This window comes from Anas platyrhynchos, chromosome 9 (assembly GCF_047663525.1).
Source record: "Anas platyrhynchos isolate ZD024472 breed Pekin duck chromosome 9, IASCAAS_PekinDuck_T2T, whole genome shotgun sequence".
NCBI lineage: Eukaryota > Metazoa > Chordata > Aves > Anseriformes > Anatidae > Anas > Anas platyrhynchos.
Genome location: NC_092595.1, coordinates 20,832,229 through 20,854,286, shown reverse-complemented (window position 1 = coordinate 20,854,286; position 22,058 = coordinate 20,832,229). Strand labels below are relative to the sequence as shown.

At 37.9% G+C, this 22,058-nt stretch overlaps 1 long non-coding RNA gene across 9 annotated transcripts in view; it reads left to right on the top strand.

The window, feature by feature from the left end:
* Positions 1–22,058, top strand: part of LOC106018726 (uncharacterized) — a 125,763-nt gene that overhangs the window by 44,463 nt on the left and 59,242 nt on the right. For 8 of the 9 annotated variants that reach the window (XR_011811471.1, XR_011811469.1, XR_011811470.1 and 5 more), the window contains 2 exons: positions 3,965–4,085; positions 16,889–17,030. This is a non-coding gene — a long non-coding RNA (uncharacterized lncRNA). Of the gene's footprint in view, positions 1–3,964; positions 4,086–16,888; positions 17,031–20,558; positions 20,673–22,058 lie in introns of all 9 variants that reach the window. The other variant, XR_011811468.1, reaches the window with a different exon arrangement.

Below are 22,058 nucleotides of genomic sequence, written 5' to 3'. Positions count from 1 at the left end.
TTTTCCTTAGTGATACTGGGGGGACAGATAAACTTTGCCACCAAGCTCCCTTCTTTCAAGGAGACTTAAATATCTGAATCCACTGGAATGAGAACTCAGTCAGCTTGGTCCTGCCATGAAAATATACATATTTCCTCAAGTAGCCAAAAAAAAAAAAAAAAAAAAAAGAGGGGGGGGAAAGGAGGCAAAAAGGAATGTAGTTATATTGAAACCTTAGCCTTGGCACTTCGAAAGCTATTTCTAAAAGTCAGGAGCTGATGTTATATTTATGGTAATAAATATTGGGAACTTGTTCTACCTAATGCAGGTAAAAATCAAAATCGTTTCAGCAGGGTGGGGATGTTATGTATGAAACAAATTATCTTGTGGCCGTAATTATATTACCTTTGACTTCAGCTTTTTGGCTCCATATCATATAGTGAATTTAAAGTCTCCTTATTGCTCTTTATCAAGACATGCTTGTCCAGAGCTAGATCATACTAATTTTCCAGACTTTGGTCTACAGTTGCTTGTTTGCAGTGCAGCAATCCTAAAGTCTCTTTCTGCTCTTTTAGTGTCCTGGCATCGGAATATGTCCTCAAAGATATGATTCCCTAAAATACCATATTCCCCACGTACATTATTTAAGTATCTTTTGCATATTTTTAAGGTAAAATGAGACTGGCAAGAAATTCTTTCTTTCTCCTAGTTCTAACTTTTGTGTGTGTGTGTTTTGGATGTATAATTTGATAAATAGCTTGTAAGACTGAGAAAGGAGATCACTTCTAAAACCATGGGCAATTCTTTTTTCTTATAATAGGTTGGCCTGGATATGAAATGAGTCAGAGACTAGAAATTAATAACTGGGAAACTTGAAACTAAGGGTCATGTGCAATTATTGAGATAAACAATTGGGGTTAATTTTTATTTTTATTACTGCACCTCTCAAATGACCACTGGATAAGGATTCTTATAAATTGCTATTCAAAAATAAAAGAATGAATCTGAAGTAAGTGTTAAAATGTTATGTTTTTTAAAGCAGCATGTGAGATCTATTTGTGGGCAGAGAAAGTGGTAGTTATTTTTTGTCCAGTGCAATGATAAATGCAAATTCTATTTTTAAAGAAGGCTGGAGTCATTCCTTTTCACTATAATAGCAGTGCTTCCAATTTAGTATCTTCCCTCAGTTTACAATTTGCTACTTACAAGACGTAGTTAAGAGCATTGTTGTTTTCATTCTTCCTGCCTTTCCTTCCATTAAACCTGCCTATTACAAAGGACTCCTGCTAGTATAAACAGAATTCAGAAATGCTAACTTTTTCTACACCATGTGTAGCCCAGAAATCCCATCCCACAATTGTGCTTGTATCTCCTTTACAGCCCAGTGTCGCAAAATGCAGAGACTGCCCTGCAATGAGCTCTTTCAGGTCTCTGTAGAAAGTGACTTTGCTCAGCACCCAGGATGGTGCTGAGATCTCTGTTGCAGTTCCCAGCTAACAGCCAATGTAGATGTAAGCAGTGTAAGTGCTTTGAAAGTACCTACTCTATTGCAGTACGGCAGAGCTGTTTCTTTTGGATGGCTATGAGTATTTGACTTGGCCCTGGAAGTCTTAACTCATCGCTTCTTTGGATATCAGGTTATTATGAGGAGAGAATGTATCCTGCAGAGCAGGCAACTACAACAGAGGGATAGCTTAGTGTAATCCCTTGGCCTACAGGCATGGCAATGGGTTCAACTGAAATGATCGAATATGTGGTCTGTGATGATTTTTTAGCTGATTAAAATCTAATGGGATATATGAATACAAAGTGTTGTCAATTACATCAGAAATTAATTTAATAATCACAGACCGAGCTGTCTTCAAATAGCTAGTTCTAAAAAAAATAGCAGATTTTTCAGGTTGACATCATATCAATCTAGATTTGAAATGGATATCAAGGATGCTTTCAAAAAGTCTGTTGCACCAGTAGCTGTGTAAGACAGATCTAGGCAGATGCATTATTATTTGAGCTGTCAGTTTTACTACACAATTTGCATGTCAAGTGTCAACCAGATGGGCTATCTCGATTAATGCCTGCAAAACTATACTGCTACTTGGTGCAAAAAGTTTCTTGTTTGACAGTTTAGATGTACACCTTCTAGCTTGTTCCTTTTCCTTTTAAACTAAGTACCCGGTAACATCTTAAGACATGAAAATGTTCTCCTTACACTAACAGATGGACTCTGGTAGTTAGCAGCTGAACTGCGGTGATAACACACACCAGTCAGAACATGGATCATGGGAGGGAGTGCAATCACACCAAATATCCCTTCATATCCCCTTGCTCTTGTTAGGGAGATTCTCTGGTTGCACGAATTGACTTTAATGAGATTTTTTTATTTCTGTCAGCTTCAATAGGTGCACTGGGCCCTAAAAAGAGATGACTGTGTTTTTTAAGACATTTTACTTAGCAAGGGATTGTTATTTAACTTTTAAATCATCAAATATGTCTATGGGTATCTTCTCAGGAAAATTTCTAGCTAAATTCTCTTACTGTTGTATAGAAGCAAAACGGCTCTCATCATGCTGAATGTGGCAAATCCTAAGAGGAGGTTACATATATCTCTCCATTGGTCAAAGTTGCAGGTGTATTAGTAATATTTCTCTATTATTTAGGTCATATTACCAGCAATATAAAAGAAAACTCTTTGTCCTAGATCAAAAGACTATGACTATACTTTTTGTTTCTTTTGTGGCACGGGGTGTTGCTCTGTCAGACTGCAGTCTGAAATACTGCATTAACACAATGTTTCTCTCTTTAATCTTAAGGTGATGTCCTTGTCAAGTATTCAGTTTTAAATATCATCTTTTACCGAAATATTTCTTCTGTGATGGGTTAAAAGAGGTTAAAAAAAAAAAAAGGAGGAAAAAAAAAAAGAACCCATAGTTTAAAGTTTTGTATGCATTCCTATTTTTTTTTTTTTTATTTCTTTGACTGATGTTTTAGAATGTCAAATAAATGGCTAGAGGAGGTTTATTATTTTGTGCAGGAATTTATATCAAATTTCTGCTTCACATGTCAGTATGTAGATGTGTATGTGGTCTTAGATCTTTTAATGGCACCTTTGTTAACATATCTTCTGAATTTAATTTTTTTTCATACATCCATTTGAAACCCACATATGTTTTCTAAACAAAAAAGATTAATTATTACTACCCAACATTAGTATTAGTAGGGATAAATGGGGAAGGTGTAGTTCATGTCCTCTTGGAAATGGAGGAAGGATTTTGTTCTGTTTTTGTTTTGTTTTTAAATAACAATGGCAAACTCAGTTCCCTGCTGTCAGAGAATTCTATTAAGAGTAAATCAGAAAACAAATGGAAGAAACAGAAAGGAAGGCAAAAGGAGAAAGAAAGCAAAAAGGGAAGGAGAAAATGAAAAAAAAAAAAAAAAAAAAAGAGGAAAACTGTTGTAGGCATTGAAAGTGGAACTTGACATCTAAATCTAAGTCCCACATGTAAGTTTAATTCTTCGTATTCTCCATGCATGCCTCCAGCCATGAGAATGATTCTGTTCATTGACATACTTCAGGCTCCTACAATTCCTTTTGTGTATGACTATGACTGCCTTGCTCTTGCCAGAGGTTAGCATCTTGGAAACCTGTACTTCAGGCAGATCAGGATCTTTGTTTTCATTCTAAGCATTTGTCTGTGTCCTCTAGGGAGCTTGTTGTGCTTGCAACACACAACAAATACTCCAGAACTGGGAACCACACAGATGGTGACAGTGACCTCTTACAAAGATATTGAAAGAGCATGAATTAGATGTAACTAGTAGGTATTTCACCTGCTATATGTAAAGTAGAAACTGTTTTCAGAATAAGAACCAGAAATTATTTTTTTCAAGACAAAGTGAGTGCCCTTACACGCTCAGCTGTAGAAGCAATACTCACTTTCCTGCTTTCTTTTTCTTGATTTTACAATGCAAAATAGCATGACTTTAGAAAGGACTGTGGGGACAGAACACCACATCATAACCTGGATTGCTCATCTCCAAAGGAAAAGGAGATACGGTCTGAAGCTCTTCTGGGAGGACAGAACTGGAATGGAGTCTGTAATGTTCAGGTGAGTGCTGTGACCTCTGTGACCTCTCGGTGCTACTCTAATACTGACGGTAATGGACTGTGTGCTAGATGATTGTGTGATAGGAATTCTACCTGCGGTTATACCTGAAGAAAATTTATATCCACAAGCAGAGACTAGTGGGACTGTGGAACTGGTTTAGCTTTAGCTTACTGTACGCCAAGTTGGGCACAGACTATTCCTCTACAGAGGAAAGGGCAAAGCATCAGCCAGTGTAATACTTTGGTGTCTCCATCTGCCAGCTGGTGTTACGAACTATAAGAGATGATGGCACATCCTTAATATTCTTTGACAGTACAATATTTTTACTTAGACTGTCTATTCCAGAATGATGCATCTCTGATAGAATGGCCAGTCAATCTCACAGTGTGATAGAAAACAGATGTAAGATTAGGATGCAAAGTAGTTTTCCAGATACTTGGTCTCAGCATGCTGTACAACCCAGCCCTAGAGTTAACCAGCCAAGTGCTGACACATGTCTTATAGCAAAATATCACTCACAGCCACAGTTCAAAGGCCTTGCTACCCTCCAGGGCAATTAATACAGCATCACATTCAATGGTGCTTGAACCAAATCCATCGAATTCTCAGGGGAGGAGTAACAAAGCAATCTCAAAGCTCAGACATGAGCAGCATGCTGCTGCAGCTAAAGTTTCAGTCCTGAAGAATGCAATCCTTCCTTAAGAATGCTTGTGTGACAATGCATTATAAAGAGTTGATTCTTCTGCCCTTGAAATTTGCGACAATACTCTTATTAACTTTACTAAATAAAAGTTCAAACTCCAGATGTGGATCTCCACTTTCCAAACTATTTGTCCCTAGGGTAGCTCCAAATGGCTTTCCCTAAGTATTTGGAGGTGGGCTTTTGAATTAGAATTTTAAACACAGTTTAGAATAAATAAATGAAATTCATACTGCACTTTTTCATTATTTTTTTTTTGTATGAAGTTGTATGTATACATTCAACTTTTGCATTGGTAATACTAACAGCTAACCTTAGCAGCTTTTGCTATTTCAAGTAAGTACCTGAAGTGATCATATTTCAGTTTAGAAATTATGGCCAGGTTTGAATAGTAATGCTTGCATTATGCAGCATTTATTCAACTAATAGTGCTATTGAAAGTATTCAGGCATCTTATAGTATAATTTAGTACTTGGTGTGAACACGATTTGATAGCCACCTGGTACCTGGGATGTCTGAAATTAACTATGCCTATTATGTAATTGTGTCATGCTATAGAGTGCAGGGAATAACAAGTGGCTCTTAATTCCTGATTTCATTTCAGCAGTTCCCACTTCGATTTCTATTTATTAGTGTATGAATGCTGTGCTCCCACTGTTCCTTCTATTGTGGTTGTGATAGTTCAGAAAGAAATAAGAGCTATGTGTAGATGTGCTTTACACTCTGCTGAACACAACTTGAATATTGAATTGAATATTTTTATTCAGGCAGTCCTTGGGAATTCCCAGACTGGTCATAACCAACAGAAAACAATATGTAACCCAACTTCCATTGTAATTAACAGTAGCACACGAAAATGAACAAACAAAAGAATGAAATTTTAGTGCCTTTACTATTTAAGAAAATTAATATTTTAGTGATAGGTTCATGCTCTATGTTTTGACTTTAAGGAGTGCAATTCTTATGAAGTCATGTCTGCATCCTGTCCTAAAAATAAGTGCTTATGGCAGTCAGTTTATTACCAATCTGCATGCCTGCATTTATTTATTTATTTAAATGGATAAATCATCTATAGATGAGAAAGGCGGCATAGACATAGACAAAGATGGGTTTTTCAATCCTCTAACAGCACAGATAATAGAATTTCAGGAACCAAATTCAAAAATATGTATGGCATATTTAGCTTAGCAGTAAAGGAATGAGGGTGATATGAAGTAATAGCTAAAGAAGAGAGGTTTTGGGGAATTTTTTGGAAGTTTATTACGTCCTGAAATACGCACTGGAATTAGGAAGGTCTTTCTCTTTATATTTGCAGATTATGCGGTCTTTCAAATCTAGGAGTATTGCATATAAATTATTTAAGTATTGTAAAGTGTCTTGTCTAATAAGCATAGCCAAGGTTGTTGGATAAAATCCTTTTATATAAACTATGCGTGTATAGATATATATACACACACACACTTTTACCCAAAGCATACTTGATGAGTTCTAGGGGGATATTTTCTGCTATTTTCTCTTTTTAAAGACAACAGCTTGTCAAAAAGATCATAGAATCATAGAATATCCTGAGTTGGAAGGGACCCTTAAGGATCATCAAGTCCAACTCTTGACACCGCACAGGTCTACCCAAGTTCAGACCATGTGACTAAGTGCACAGTCCAATCTCTTCTTAAATTCAGACAGGCTCGGTGCAGTGACCACTTCCTTGGGGAGCCTGTTCCAGTGTACAACCACTCTCTCTGTGAAGAACCCCTTCCTGATGTCCAGCCTAAACTTCCCCTGCCTCAGCTTAACTCCGTTCCCGCGGGTCCTGTCGCTGGTGTTAATGGAGAAAAGGTCTCCTGCCTCTCGACACCCCCTTACGAGGAAGTTGTAGACTGCGATGAGGTCTCCCCTCAGCCTCCTCTTCTCCAGGCTGAACAGGCCCAGTGCCCTCAGCCGTTCCTCGTACGTCTTCCCCTCCAGGCCTTTCACCATCTTCGTAGCCCTCCCCTGGACACTCTCCAACAGTTTCATGTCCTTTTTATACTGTGGTGCCCAGAACTGCACACAGTACTCGAGGTGAGGCCGCACCAGCGCAGAGTAGAGCGGGACAATCACCTCCCTCGACCTACTAGCGATGCCGTGCTTGATGCACCCCAGGACACGGTTGGCCCTCCTGGCTGCCAGGGCACACTGCTGGCTCATATTCAACTTGCTGTCTACCACGACCCCCAGATCCCTCTCTTCTAGGCTGCTCTCCAGCGTCTCATCGCCCAGTCTGTACGTGCAGCCAGGGTTTCCCCGTCCCAGGTGCAGGACCTGGCACTTGCTCTTATTGAACTTCATGCGGTTGGTGATCGCCCAGCTCTCCAACCTATCCAGATCCCTCTGCAAGGCCTTTCCACCCTCAACAGAGTCCACAACTCCTCCAAGTTTGGTGTCATCAGCAAACTTGCTCAAAATGCCTTCTATTCCTACATCCAGATCGTTTATAAAAATATTGAAAAGTACGGGCCCTAAAATGGAGCCTTGAGGGACCCCACTGGTGACCGCCCGCCAGCCTGACGCAGCGCCATTCACCATAACCCTTCGGGCCCTGCCCGTTAGCCAATTGCTCACCCATCGTATGATGTTTTTATTTAGCTGTATGCTGGACATTTTGTCCAGTAGGATCCTATGGGAAACCGTGTCAAAAGCCTTGCTGAAGTCCAAAAAAATCACATCAGCTGGTTTCCCTTGGTCCACCATACGGGTGATCTTATCATAAAAGGAAATCAGGTTAGTTAGGCAGGACCTGCCCTTCACAAACCCATGCTGGCTGGGACCAATGACCGCATTGTCCCCCAGGTGCGCCTCAATACGTTCGAGAACCATCTTCTCCATGATTTTACCAGGCACTAAAATTCTGTCATGATAGAAAAATTGTATAAAAATATATGAAGATGCAATCAAAGGAAACAATGCAAACTTGCTTGGGATCATTATTAAATATTGATTTCAGCTGATTTTTTAACTTCAAATTTAAAAATGGTACAAAGTGAGGAAAAAAACAGTCGAAATGCAGAGGAAAATGTTGAAATAGGTCGCTTAACTTTTTGAAACTTTGCTATAAATTTAATAAAAGAATTTTCTGATTTCAAAAAGGAAAGGTATGTGAAATTAAAAAAAAAAAAAAAAAAAACAGTTTTGAAACAAGAAAACAGAATATTCCTGAGCTGTTTTAGTTCTCCTGTGTTTGGGCTGTTGCTACCTGAGCTTAACAGTGACAGAAATAGCATTTGTCCTATGTAAGGGGAGGTGAACTTTCTATATTCTGCAGCTCTTTCATCAAAAAAACTACTTCAACATGCCTTTTTTTTTTTTTTTTTTTTGGTAAATATACAGAGAGAATATGTTACCAGATAAACAGTGCCTGAACAATTGTCTTGCCTTTCTTATACTGTATTGCCTCCAGATCAGAGTGGGAGCATGGTGGAGAAGCAATTTGGGGGAAATTGGGAAGGTACTGGTTGCCATCTTTTGCATCTTTTCTTTAAATGAGCATTTTAAGCATTTGTGCTGTTATTTAAGCAACGTCAACCATGCCCAATCACTCTAAAACAATACTTTGAGGATCTGTAGTCAAGTACTTATTAATTTTTCACACTCAGAAGTCAAACATAAAGCAATGCAAAAAGATTTTTTTTTTATAATGACTATTGTAAATCAAATAGCTGATTTGTTAGAAACTATTTGATGAAGTCTTTTTTTTTTTTTTTTTTTTTTTTTTTCAGCATTAAATCATATTGAGGTAGATTTTACAAATTCTTCAAAAGTAAAAGTAAAAAAGTCATGATTCAAAATCTAAAACTGCATTTTTTTTGTTTTGGTTTGTGTGTTCTCCTGCAATCCCTGCAACTGATTGTGTTTAATAAGCCTCTGATGCCTCTTTTTTTTTTTTTTAATATATGATTTTTCTTTTATTGCTCATATCTCCTTTATTGCTGCTCTCTAGATCAAAGGCATACGAAGAAAAGAAAAATGGTGACTGAGAATGATGTCTGCAATCTTCCACATTTTCTTCCACACTCTGGCATTATTTTTCTAAATGTTTCTACCTTGATTCAATGCAGTAGTTACCCATTATAATTCTAAGAGTCATTGTAGACAATTCTTCACCACCCTGGGTATCCCAGCCTCTCACATGTTTATAAAGTTAGGGCTTTGGCAACCCTAGTGATAAAAATTCAAGACAAATATAATTGAGATTATAAATACATTTCAGTTACTTTCTTTAAATATTATTTGCCATCTGGCTATAGAAGCTAGTAAAGCTTACATATTTTTAAAATTTTCTTTTGAAACTGTGAAAGCTGGACCTGACTGTTTTTCTAAAAGAATGATAAATTATCATGTTTACTGGCACTGATGATTTTAGACAACCACCAAGTACTATGGGAAATAGTACTCTGCTTGAGATGTAGTAGCCTGCTTCCACATAGTCGCGTGCTGAATTTCATAAACCTTGTGCCTAATGCTGGGCATCTCTGTCCAGGATGAAATGTAACTCCCAGACAGCACGGGGGTGAGTTATCTTGTGAGCTCTTAAAATTACCTTCTGAATTTCATTTGTTATTCTTGGGAAAAGATATTGCCCTACGGTATAGTGCTGTAGAAGTATACAACACGTATACTTTCAGCAAGTGATTTCTCAGTTTGTACAATATTTATTTTATTTTATTTTATTTTAAAGAAATAGTAAAAGGATATTTAAACGTTGGATGGGTCTGGAAGATGTAATTTTGAAGTGAAATTACATATCACCTACATTCTATTTGAAGATACGAACTTAATAGAAAAAAAGAGTCAGTGCACAACTTAGTTTAGATTTTATAAAATCTTTAAAAATATTTGCTGTGTGGTCCTCTGATTTTCAGCGTACACATTGTCACAAGTACTCGTAATAGAAAAATGGATAAATTTATGTAATTCTGCAGCACTGCATCTTTTTCAAAGAAATGTGGAAAACTTTCAGAAGTGTTATTTCAACAGAGCAGTTCATTTCTATAGAAAGTTGTATTTAGTTGGTCAGATCTATGAAAAATCATGGATTTTGACGTCTATTAACAGTCTGAGTTATCTTCTAACTAAATAAAGCAACCTGTTTTAAGCTTGACCTCATTTTCATGTATACATTAGGAAAGCCAGTGATTGTAAACACAGATGGTCTAACACATCATGTCATGCTGTTGCCCTTGTGTTGGAACAGGGCTAAATCTTGCATTGAGAATGAGGATTTTTATGTTAAACAAAGCACTTAATTAAGAACAGATTTCAATATTTAATGACTACACAGTAGCTTATTAAAATGTTTGCACTAGTGTTTATGATGTTTGGTGGATTAAATACCAATATATTTGTTAACTGTAGAATACACTAGCACTACTATTGCACGGAATCCAAGCCTTACTTCAGCAATGTTACAGAGGCTCCCTAGCCTAGAAAAACAGATTTAATCCTTGTTCATTGGGGACACTGTTTGGAGAACTTAACATGATTTGAGAAGCAAGGTACATCTAGAGGGTGCAAGGGGACTCCGAAATAATGATTCAATGATCTTTCTTGGGCATTGCTACATCCTTAAACTGGAAACAACTGGGTAAAGTCTCTCTGCTTCCAGCCTAACAGCATCTTCTTCACTATTTAGAATTTTGAGGATTGAAGGCATCTGTAGAGACTCACAGAGCCACACTAGGATGTACATATGTTCAAAGTCTAACTTCTTTTTCCCCCTTGGAGCCATGGGTAGTTTCTTTTTTTGAGTTTAGGTTACAAAACGCACGCAGTTTGCTACATTTCGAGGCAGAAGTGCACAGTTGCAATGTAATAGATGGCCTTTTAACGTAGAGTTGGTGAGTTCCTTGAGTGTCTCTCCCTCCATTAAACTGTGGGCAAGAGAATTGAACATAAACCATATTTCCTTTTCCTGCAACACATACCTGTCTTGGTGTATGGTGAAGATCCATTACTGTTTTCATGCTATTGGCTTGTTAAGTAGTAAAAACAGAAGACCACACCTTTCCTCTGCTTCCAGTGAAAATATTTCAACATTTCTTTTCTTTTCTAGCAGCTCATTTAAGAATGATAAACAAACATCTCATCACTCTTTTCATTTGGGACCTTTTCCTCCAGATGAAAGAAAAAAACCTCCACTGTTCAGTTCCCTAAACCATACTTCTCTGGGGAAAGTCATTGTGGTTTCAAACTCATGCATATGGTATAGTACATACATACTTAATGCTTTGACCCTGAGAGAGTTCTTACCAATTTATACTTCCATCTACAATAAGTTATGACCACATGCATCAGCTCAACTGTGCTGCTGATGTGAGAGCCCTTCTCCATTCCTGCTGCCTTCCCAGATTGTCATTTATGGAGAGTATAGATAGTGCCTTTAGAAATGGAAGTCAGGCTCCATTTCTCATGGCTTTCCATGAGAAATGTGGTTAATCAAGCGAACCATCCCAGAAGAATGAGTGAGTTAACCTTGGGGAGAAAATGTGATCTACTAGTGATTAATTAAAGAAAAAGAAGAAGCATCAATGTTTGTGATCTGACTTTTTAGAGGCTACTCAGAGAGCTGTGCACAATGTCATAGTTCCTTACGAGAAGTTCCTCACTCAAGGTTTTTGTATGCCCTGGTGGTAGAGCTGCTGGATGGGGCCTCTGTCAACAAAATGAGTAATAATTACTCGTCATTCATATTTCTAATTAAATCTAAATTAAATGTACATTTGGAACAACTTAAAATGAGATTGCAGCTTTTTGCCACCAAAAGTTAACATATCATAAAATATATATTTTAAATCTCTACAGTAAGGAGTTAAACATTTAATGGAATGGCGATTTTGGACAGCAGCAAAATCTTGTCATTGAATTAATGAATGATTACTAAATTCAGCGATATTATAAATCTCTTCAGAGTGTTTTAGATTTTCTTAATTCTATTTCTTGGGGTTAGACATGTCTTTGTATTTGATACTTCCACTTGTCTTATATTCAAAGGAGTATAACACATTTTTTCTGCTTAGTATGAAATCTTCATTTTTTTTTGCTTGTCCGTGATGTCTGCTATACACAGATCTCAAACACCTTTGATATTAGTGATGCAGCTTTGCAGCATCCTAAGAAACAGCATCACTATCCACATCTGAACAGTAGGAGAAGTCAGGCAGAGAGAATTTCAATAACTTAACTAAGCAAGTTAAACAATAAACAAGCTAGTGATAAATTCAGGAAGAGAATGCAGAGCCATTCTTTCCTGAGGAGATCTAATCTTTCTTTAAATTATTTTTTCTCCAGTAAATAATTCCCCAGGAAATGTAATTTCAATCATTCTGAAATGATTTGTGAGTTTGACGAGAATTGATGCAATGATTTTATCTAAGCAATGAAAAAAAGATGGGTCTGACTCCTAACAGTTGAAACAAGCATTTAGCGAGGATTATTGTGTTATTATTTATGTATTTATTACATCTTTTACTTAGGATTATTTTTCAGCATGTCCACCTTGGGGAAAGGTAAAGCCTCTTCCTCCTCTGTAAGTAGGGAGGGAAGGATGGCTGTGGTACCTCTTGTGCAATACCCTAAAGCAGAGGAGAAGGATGCATGTTTTAAGGCCTCATAATAAGGTTCCTGGCTTTTCAGACAGGCAGCACAAATTAATCTTGCTATTCTGCTCTTGTGCTATTATGTAAAAGTAGGACAACAGTGTTTTGTTTGTTTGTTTGTTTTGTTTTGGCTTAATCCTTTGCTGCTTTCATTTTCCAAAAAGACTTTCCAAAAAGGTCTGGCTTTGAAATATTGTTAACGAAATAGATAGACTAAGCTCTAAAAAGCTGGAATGAAGTGTTTAATCTCTCCCAAGATGAGGAGAGAAATAAATATAGCTTTTTGGTTGATTGTTCTGTAAGGAAAAATGAGATTAATTTTCACAGAATCACATGATGGGAGGGGTTGGAAGGGACCTCTGAAAATCAGCTAGTCCAACCCCTTGTTAACTGAATGCATTTTTTTTTTTCTTAAAAAAAATAAAAAATCTTTACAAATAGTTTAATCCCAGGGTTTAGTTGTACACATTTTCTTCTATGCACAAGCTGTATTCCCCTACAGCTTTACCTGGTTGCATTATCCTTAGGAGCATATGCTAGGGTCCTGTGAGTTGTTTTTGTTATTACTTCTATAAGAGCAATAATAAAATATTTGATTTATGTCACCTCATTGGGCTAGACTATTCTGCAGAAGTATAAATCAGTGTCATCTCCAGGTACATCTGGCAGGATGAGTCAAATCTTATGCTCCACCTTCTTGCAATCTTGAATCCTTACTCAAAAACAGCATTGTCAATAATATTTTGTGGATAAGTTTAGCCAAGACATTTGGAAAATTGATTTAACTCTTTTAAAAAGGAATGAGAGAATGACAAGTTTGCCTTATTGTCCTATAAATATTTGGTATATTATATAATATACCAAATATGCACAACTTAAAGTAAATTCATAAAGTTGTACTGTCTATTTATCCCTAATGGTATGGCTAATCATTGAAGCCATTAAATATTTTCCCTATTTATACTGGTCCTGTTGTGAGATCTCAGCTTGATTTCCAGACCTTGCAGATTAGTACAAGGTTATTGAGGTATGTATGAATTACTTTGGAAATCTAATTATTTTCTCCTGCTGAAATAGTAGAACATACTGCAGTGGTGAAACTGGGGAGCACTTCACTGCAGGTAATTTTAACAGATTTTTAACTCCTTTCTCTGTGCAGCAAATACTTTAGGCATCTTTCTCTGCAAATTACTTGCCTGCATAAAATTATTTAGTTCAGTGTGAACAAGTTCAGGCGTGCTGATTTTTAACAATCTGCTCCGAGTAGATCATTTTTGATATTGGTGGTTTTTTTGTTTGTTTTATTGGCACTCCCCTTCCTCCCCCCCAAGACTGCCTCACAATCTGTTCTTTTCTAATTCTAATGCAATACTGTGAATGCTTTTGTACACGGGGGCTTTGTTCTCTTAGGCTAAGGGAGAAAGAATGACAAAAAGTAGGATAGTAGTAGTAAAGTATTAGTAGAGTTCCTGTAAATTTGACATTAAGATTTCTTCCTGGTACTATTATAAGTGAAAGTACTGGGCATATGGGCCCAGTGTTCAGAATTTCCTAATCTTTTTCTTACCACTTGAGGAAGATATGATTTAGGTTTACTATATTTCAGGAAATCTGATATTCCTTTCTCTGCTGTCATACTTACGCAATCTGATTGCACATGTATTCATTCACATTAACTTGTTTTTGTCGGATCTTTGTCTAATTTACTTATTTGTCTAGTTCAAAGTGCCTGAATTTGGACATGGATATAATTTTTTTAACCCTTGTAGTACCAGATCAGCAGCACAAGCTATTTCACATAAATGCCTTTCTGAAAGCTTCCTTATTGAGAATAACCCATATATCTTAAAGTGTCTTTTCCCTATCTCAAACTGAATAAAACTGGTTTCTTGGGCCTTATAAGCAATCTGAAATGAATTCACTGACCTTCCTCTTTGTGGGCTGTGTTGCAGTGCTTTATTTTGGCATAGTAGTTCCTTCTCCACTGCTTGTGAGAGTATTTGCACTCTCCATTTTTTGTGGTAGCAGTTCCCATGAAAGTTCAAAATGACAGACACTAATAGGAGATAGGGGCAAGAAAATGTCAGGGTTCAGAGTGAATATTATTTTGGCCTAATGAATTTTGAGAGAATCATAGAATGGTTTAGACTGGAAGGGACCTCAGAGACCATCTAATCTCGCTGAAGACATCACACTTTCCACTAGATCATGTTGCCCAAAGCCCCATCCACGCAGTTCCAGGGATGGGACATCCACAGCTTCTCTTGGCAGCCTGTTCCTCTGTCTCACTGCCCTTCTTGTGAAGAATTTCTTCCTTATCTCTAATATAGACCTACCCTTTTCCAGTTCAAAAGCATTGCTCCTTGTCCTGTTATAACGCTCTGCAAGAGTCCCTTCCCAGCTTTCATGTAGGTCACTTTTCAGATCTTGGAAGGCTGCTCTAAAGTTTTCATGGAGCCTTTTCTTCTCCAGGCAGAACAACCCCAACTTTCTCAGGCTTTCTTCATAGGATAGGTGCTCCCACCCTCTGTTTGTCCTTATGTCTCTCTTCTGGACTTGCTCCAACAGGTCCATTTCTCTTTAACAGTTTAATGTCCTTCTTGTACTGTGGTGCCCAGAACTGCACATAGTGCTCGAGGGGAGGCAGCACCAGAGCAGAGAGGGACAATCACCTCCCTCAAACAACTGGCAATGCCGTGCTTGGTGTACCCCAGGATGCAGTTGGCCCTCCTTGCTTCCAGGGCACACTGCTGGCTCATACTCAGCTTGCTGTCAACCACAACCCCCAGATCCCTCTCTGCTCTCCAGCATCTCATTGCCAAGTCTGTACGTAAAACCAGGGTTGCACCATCCCAGGTGCAGGACCTGGCACTTGCTCTTGTTAAACTTCATGTGGTTGGTGATTACCCAGCTCTCCAATCTGTCCAGGTCTCTCTGCAAGGCCTTTCCACCCTCATCCAAGTCAACAACTTCTCCAGATGGGCTATATCTACTGAATGGGTGTTTAATGTAGTCTTTAGGATGGTAGTGTTAGTAACCGCTTGAGGCACTACCTGACAAGGAAATACTGGAAAAACAGAAATATCACCAATTCCATGCTGTGATAACATAGTATTTTGCAGTTTAGAGGTTAGTAGTTTGGGAAATAACTTGGGGAAAGTTTTGGTCAGTTTTATTAGAAATGCCTTTGCACATGACAGAATCATGGTGTGAAAATTTGAGCCTTTTGGACTACCTCATAGAGACCAGAACAGTAGTTAGTGAAAAAATGGCTGAATACTATGTTTATACTATGATCACAAGAGTGGCTGTTTATCTTGCCTCAAGTGACTTACAATTTGAATACACTGTCCATTTTATTTATTTTTTTTCCATTTCGTAGGGTAGAAATAGATGTTCAGAATGGAGGGATTTGCACTTAAAATTCATGCAGGAAAATGGCAGCATAGTTGGGAAGTGAACTGAGCTCCCTGTTCCTAGAGTAGAGTCTTATCTGCCAGGCTATTCTCTCAGTGTCTGTAGGTCCTTCATTGATGCAGGTGAATGCTATGGTATGAAATACAATTCAGCTGATTTACACCAATGTGAAATTGGCCTTTGAATTTTTGTCATCTTCTTAAAAGAGTCTGATTATCTACTTCAAATATGTTTTGATTTCTTAGTACAAGGACTTAATCTAGAAGAGAGCATGTCTATTGTAGATTAAAATTCATCGTCTCATTCTGTATTTGCTCTATTGAGGTTATACAGAAAGAATGCTACTTCCTTTTTTATTTATTTACTTATTTATTATTTTTCTTTTTATTAATGATATAACGCTTGGGTAGGTATTTGGATTCCATGCCTGTGCTGTATGTTTCTGGCATCTGTAAACCTTGTTAAGCTTATACAGTGTGCCTTCCTGTAAGATACATGTTTATGGGATGGGGAAAAATTAATAAAAACATGGCAAAATTAATTGCAGAACTATGTTCACTGAATAGAATTGATAATGAAAGACATGATGTGGAAAGAAAAGTTAATGAAGAAAAAGATGATAGCAGAATGACATTTCAAAAGAGGTGAGGTTTGGGTTTTACCTATATGGTTAAGAGTCAATTGCTGTTACTTTTCATGATTTGATGATATTGAGGTTCAGCTATAAAAAGTCTTTGAAAATGCTGTAAATAAGCTTGAGCTAGAGGCATTGCTATATATATTCTGTAGTCTTTTGTAATATAATTTATCATTTTACAGTGGTAGTTGGGAAAGGAGCAGACAAAATTCCAACTGAACTGGGGTGGGGGAGGAGTGAGAAGGCTTTTTTTTTCTTTCTTTTTTTTTAAAACAATGGTCACCAGCCATATGCCATTTCTGGTGAACTCTTGATTCCCTGTCTTCTGGGAACAATATTTTTGTGGCATTTTGACATGTTTAGCTGATTCTTCACCCGACATTTCATTAACTCGTTGGTTTTGATTTTTCCCTTACAGGGATGAAAACTGAGAGCAGCGTACTGATGTGCAGCTAGTGTGAGTGAGACCGGGTTTGAATTCAGTGACAGAATCCTCCTCCCAAACCTACTGCTCAAAACATACTAATGTGTCTTCTGGGAATCTGAGACTACAGCTAGAGGTTGGCTAATAATACAATCTGTATAGTCTTCACCCATGTGTTAACAACTGTGCTATTCTAGCTCAAGATCTTGCACAAGAAAGTGGTGAACTTGACTGTAGAATTGTTTTGGCTTGTAAAGAAACTGGCAAAAAAAAAACTTCTTTATTTTCAGCTAAATCAATTTCAGTTCTGTTTTGTTGGATGGCTGCCAAATTCTTATAATGGTCTGGTACAATGGGTAAGAGCTGGCAGCAGGGATGCAAGATTGTCATTATTTTATGCTAACACTGCTGTGAAAAAGTTATTGTGAAAGGGGAGGAGGTGTCTTGAGGTGTTTTCCCTGTGTAGCTACTACCAGGTGCCAGGACAAGTCTGCAATGCTCTGTTAAACAAAGTAGAAAATGCTTCCCTTGTCTGGAAACTCAAGAAATCTTCTTTCTGTTTCTGAAATTATTTTTAAGAAAAACTGTTTTTGTTTGTTTGTTTGTTTGTTTCTCCCCTCTAATCTTGAGTACTTCATATAATTATATCCTAAGAGTATTTTTGTATTTTTTTTTCTGCATCTCTATATTTCCCCCCTCTGATATTTTGCAGATGCACGTGATACATGTCAGGAACATGAAGAGATTCTTGTGGAAGAAAACAATGCACATAGCAATAGTGTTTTATACTTCAGGGATTAGCTAAGTAGGTCAATCCTGGCTGTTGTGAGGAGAACAAACTCAGTTTCTGGTGAGGAAAAAGAATTGTGTTTCTTTCTGAGTGGTGAAATAGGATGGAAAAGAGAGACTTTTCTGCTCTCAGGGATAGATATTGACATCAGACTTGAAAATGTAGTTAAACCTTTTGTTGAAAGTTTCTGGTGGTCCATGTAATCCTCTTTTCCTTCAATGTTAGGACAGGGTAGCTGAACCATAGATTGATGCAGCTACACTAACATAAAACTGGAATAACCTAATAGAGAAGGAACATTCTGATTTTTAATTATTATTTTTATTAGAGACTCTGTTTCACTTTGTGCTACTGACAAGTTACAAGGTCAAATGCATCTAAAACTTGAGCTGTGGGAGATTTCCAGCTGTGTACTCTGTCTCTATTCTAAACAGCAGATTTCCCATTCTGACTTCTATTAGAAATAGAGTAGTCCTTTCATTTTTGATTGTCATAGGAGTTACCATGAATATGCCCGTACTATTTAATGATGTATTAAAAATATAGGCATTGCGTTTGAGTATGGTATTGTTTTAAAAGGGAGATTACCAATTAGGAAGGGGATGACAGAGTTTGGCAGTACCACAAAATGGGAAGCACTCAAATAAAACTTATCAAGATTTCTGGCTCCATTCAGAATAAGGCAGAATTTTCTTTACTGCAAATTGCTTCTCACTTAGATATTCTGCCAGCAGACAAAATTGGATTTTTTTTTTTTTTTAACAGCAGCCGAAGTATTGTATTTACATTATCTGAGCACATAATTAAGCCATTAAGCTGAAAGTTTCCGGGTTTGAGCATACAAGGAGAATATTTGAAAAGAGTTACAAAGTTCAAGCAGTGCTAAGACACTATAGACTGATGGGTGCCATTAGAATGGGCTGAGCTTTGCCAGAAGGCTTTTACAGGTGATGTAGGAATATCAGATGCTGCTGTTTTTACTGTCTTACTCTGACCCGTAAGAGACAGCAGGCATCCCGATCACAGGCAGAGCTTGCTTTTTGTGCAGGACCCTTTAGACTTATAAATACTACACTTTTAAAACTGTAGGAAAATGGCAAACAAGTCATGTCATCAGCTGCCTTATATAGAGTTGCAAGTCTGTGTACAAAGTTGTGCTTTTGAATTGCAGTTCTTCATCCTAGCATCTTCTTGCTGCTGCCTGTGGCCTTTACTACCACCAAATTACATGTCTGACTGCTGGGATGGCTGAAAGCCTCTTTCTTCTCCTCTCCTTCTTTGCCTGTTCTCTGCAGATGCCCTAGGGAGGGAGGAAGGAAATGGATTTAAAATGAGGAAGAAGGCTAGGAGAAAAGTTCAGGAAATAGCTTCCCCATACACAACTCTGTAGTGCTGGTCAATATTTGCATTAATGACTCAGGTGGTGGAATAGAAGAAGTGCTAGGCTTAGGAAGAACTTTCAAGCTTATTACGTTTAAATTAAAAGTCAAGATATTCTGGAGAGTTGAAGATGTGACATGGATAAGTCAAAATATTGTCCAGAAAGGAGAAGTGGAAGTTCAATATTTAGGCAGAATTAATCAACTGCTTCAGTACTGGGTGTTGGAATATGGGTATTACCAATTCTAAGGGAAAACATCTAGCTTGGAGTTATAGCTGATTATGAGTTGGGCTCAAACCAAGTACCTCTTGCTGCTGTGAATAAAGCAAACATTACAGTAATGTGTAGCACAGCTTTTCTGCCATATCCTCTTATCCCATATTCAGCACAGTCTCAGCTGAGCATACAGTGTCCAATTCTGGCTGCTGCATCTTGTGAAGGATATGGAACAACTGGAGAGAGTGTAGAGGAGGGCAAAGAGAATGTTTAGTGACTTGAAAAACAGCAAGTTTCAGTAAACTGGGATTGTTCAGATACGAGAAGACTGATCATCATTTATAAATGCAGAACAAGATGCTATAACAAGGGAGGGAATAACCTGCATTCCATATCTATCGCCTGGAACAAGAAATTATAGATTTACAGTGGAGAAAAAGGGATTTAGCTACTGAGTTAGAATAACCTCTACTAAGGATAGTGGTGTACCAAAATAAATTATCATCAAATGCTGTTGAGTCTTCATTACTCTGCAGAGGAAATCTTTAGGAACATGAAATACGGATCTGTCAGGAATAGCATAGGTATCGTGGTTCTGTCTTCTGGAAGGGATGTATGGATTTCTCAATTCCATTAGAGGTACAGCCTTTGTTTTCCATAAGTGCCTGTGATTTTTCTCAGCTGGCAGATTTAGAAGTTGAGGCAGTGAGGATCATAGGACAATTCAGATTGGAAGGGACCTCAGGAGCTCTCTCATCCAACCCTCTGCTCAAAGCAGGGTCAGCTATGATATCAGACCTGGTTACTCAGGGCTTTATCCATCTGGGTCTTCAATGCGTCCAAGGATGATGATGGCACAAAGAGCTACTTTTACCACTGAGCTGTCAGTGCCCCTTTCTGTCATCTGCTGCCCACCTGGGGAATATTATTCCTCTTCCCTGCCCCAGTGCAGTTGACCCCCATGTCTTCTAGATTTCCCTAACTCCTGAATATGAAAGAGGCTTTGGCCCTTGCTCAGGATAACTGTGCAGGCACCTTATACAATGACACTGAGCAGAGAGCCCCTAACTGTGCATTCACTGAGACCTAGATAGTGTCTCTGTAGAGACACTGTCCTTGACTTAGAAGTGAGATTTTCAGAGGAAATCTGGACAGTTCAGCCCAATAAACCACTGTTCTGCTTTAGGAAACCCCACAGCCAAATAAATACAAGATTTCAAAGACAGATTTTTTTTTTTTTTTTTTTTTTTTTCAACTGCTGCTTGTGGATGTTTTAGGAGGCATTGGATTGAAAATAATGGTTGTGTTACATGAAACAGTTAAGAGAGTAATTCTGTGGAGAAGACCAACGTAGAGGAAAGCAAGATAAACAGGTACCCAGGGAACCATAGGTAAGTTCAAGGAATGAATGTGAATTAGGACTTCATGACTGACTTATGTATCAAAGGGGAATGATGCATGTTTTAAAATATATATATATCTTGTTTCTTAACCTAAGTGCTTATTCTTTGTTTTGTTCTCCAGTTACTCGTATTTTTTTTTCTAATTGTTCTGTAACAGTATTGTTATGAGCAGATACACTTGCTAATAGATGGCTTAATCTAGCTTCCTCTGGAGACAAGGAAAGATTTCTATTGATTTCAGTGGGAAATGAATTAAGTCCATTTTCACTGAACTTGGCACAATTTTTCACTGCTTAGAGCTATTGTTCAGGAGACAGTATGTAACAGAAAAGATGGGAATTAGTGTCTGATCATATTGCCTAAAATGTGCTCTGAGCCAGATCCAACTTAGATTTGAGTTTGTATGAATTCTCCATCATGTCAAATCAGTTTCTTGCTCCTATTGCTTTTCTTGGTGCTATTCTGAGCCATTTTATGTTTTACCTTCCCATCTGGGCCTTCAAGCTGTGTTGACCCTCAATTTGCTTGTGGCCCTCAACTTGGGGATGCAGCTCTCATTGTGCCCAGACAATAAATATGGTTTAATAAATACCATATGCCCTGATGATGTTTCCCTGTCCAGGCCAGTCCTGTTCTTTTGTTTGGATGTTCTAGTTTCCTCCTTTAGCAGACTGCTGACTTGAAAATGTCCATGCAAATGGTCTCATTCTAGTGAGCACCAGCAATGGGGGCCTATTTCCTCTAACAGCTGGCCGTATGTCATTGTAAAATTGTAAATGCTCAAAACTTTTGCTCTCAGTCCCAGGGGTTCCCCATTAAAATAATTTTGCATTCACTACCTGCCAACAGGGCCTGTAAGTGAGCCAGCAAAGCAGCAGATTAGGCATAACTATGAATTCTGAGTGGGGCAGAGGGGCTAGAGATTGAATTTTTAGCTGCAGAAAAATGGGCCTTTCATGTGAAACAAAAGTACCAAGTGCTCTGTGGGGCCTTTGTATTGAACTGTAGTTCACAATTAACACCTCTGCTGTTCTCTCACCATGGGAATAGAAATCCTCCAAAAAAGTTGATTATATTAAGATTTGCCCTCCACATTTTGGAGATCATCTTCCAGCCAGATCCTCTTATTTCTGCAGGCAGAATAAGTCTTTGTGACTTTCTCTTTAAAAAGAAGCTGGGTATTAAATACACCATTCCAGCCTTTTCCCTAGGCTTGTAATCAATGGATCTTGAGTTTTAATCCTTTCAGTTTTACAGACCTGCAGAAATAAATAATGAGAGAAAAGCCTCTTGCATACTTTCACCTTTAAGAGCCCAACTTTTCAGTGTTATGAACAGACCAATTGTGTAGTACAACAGATACTGTGGTCTTTC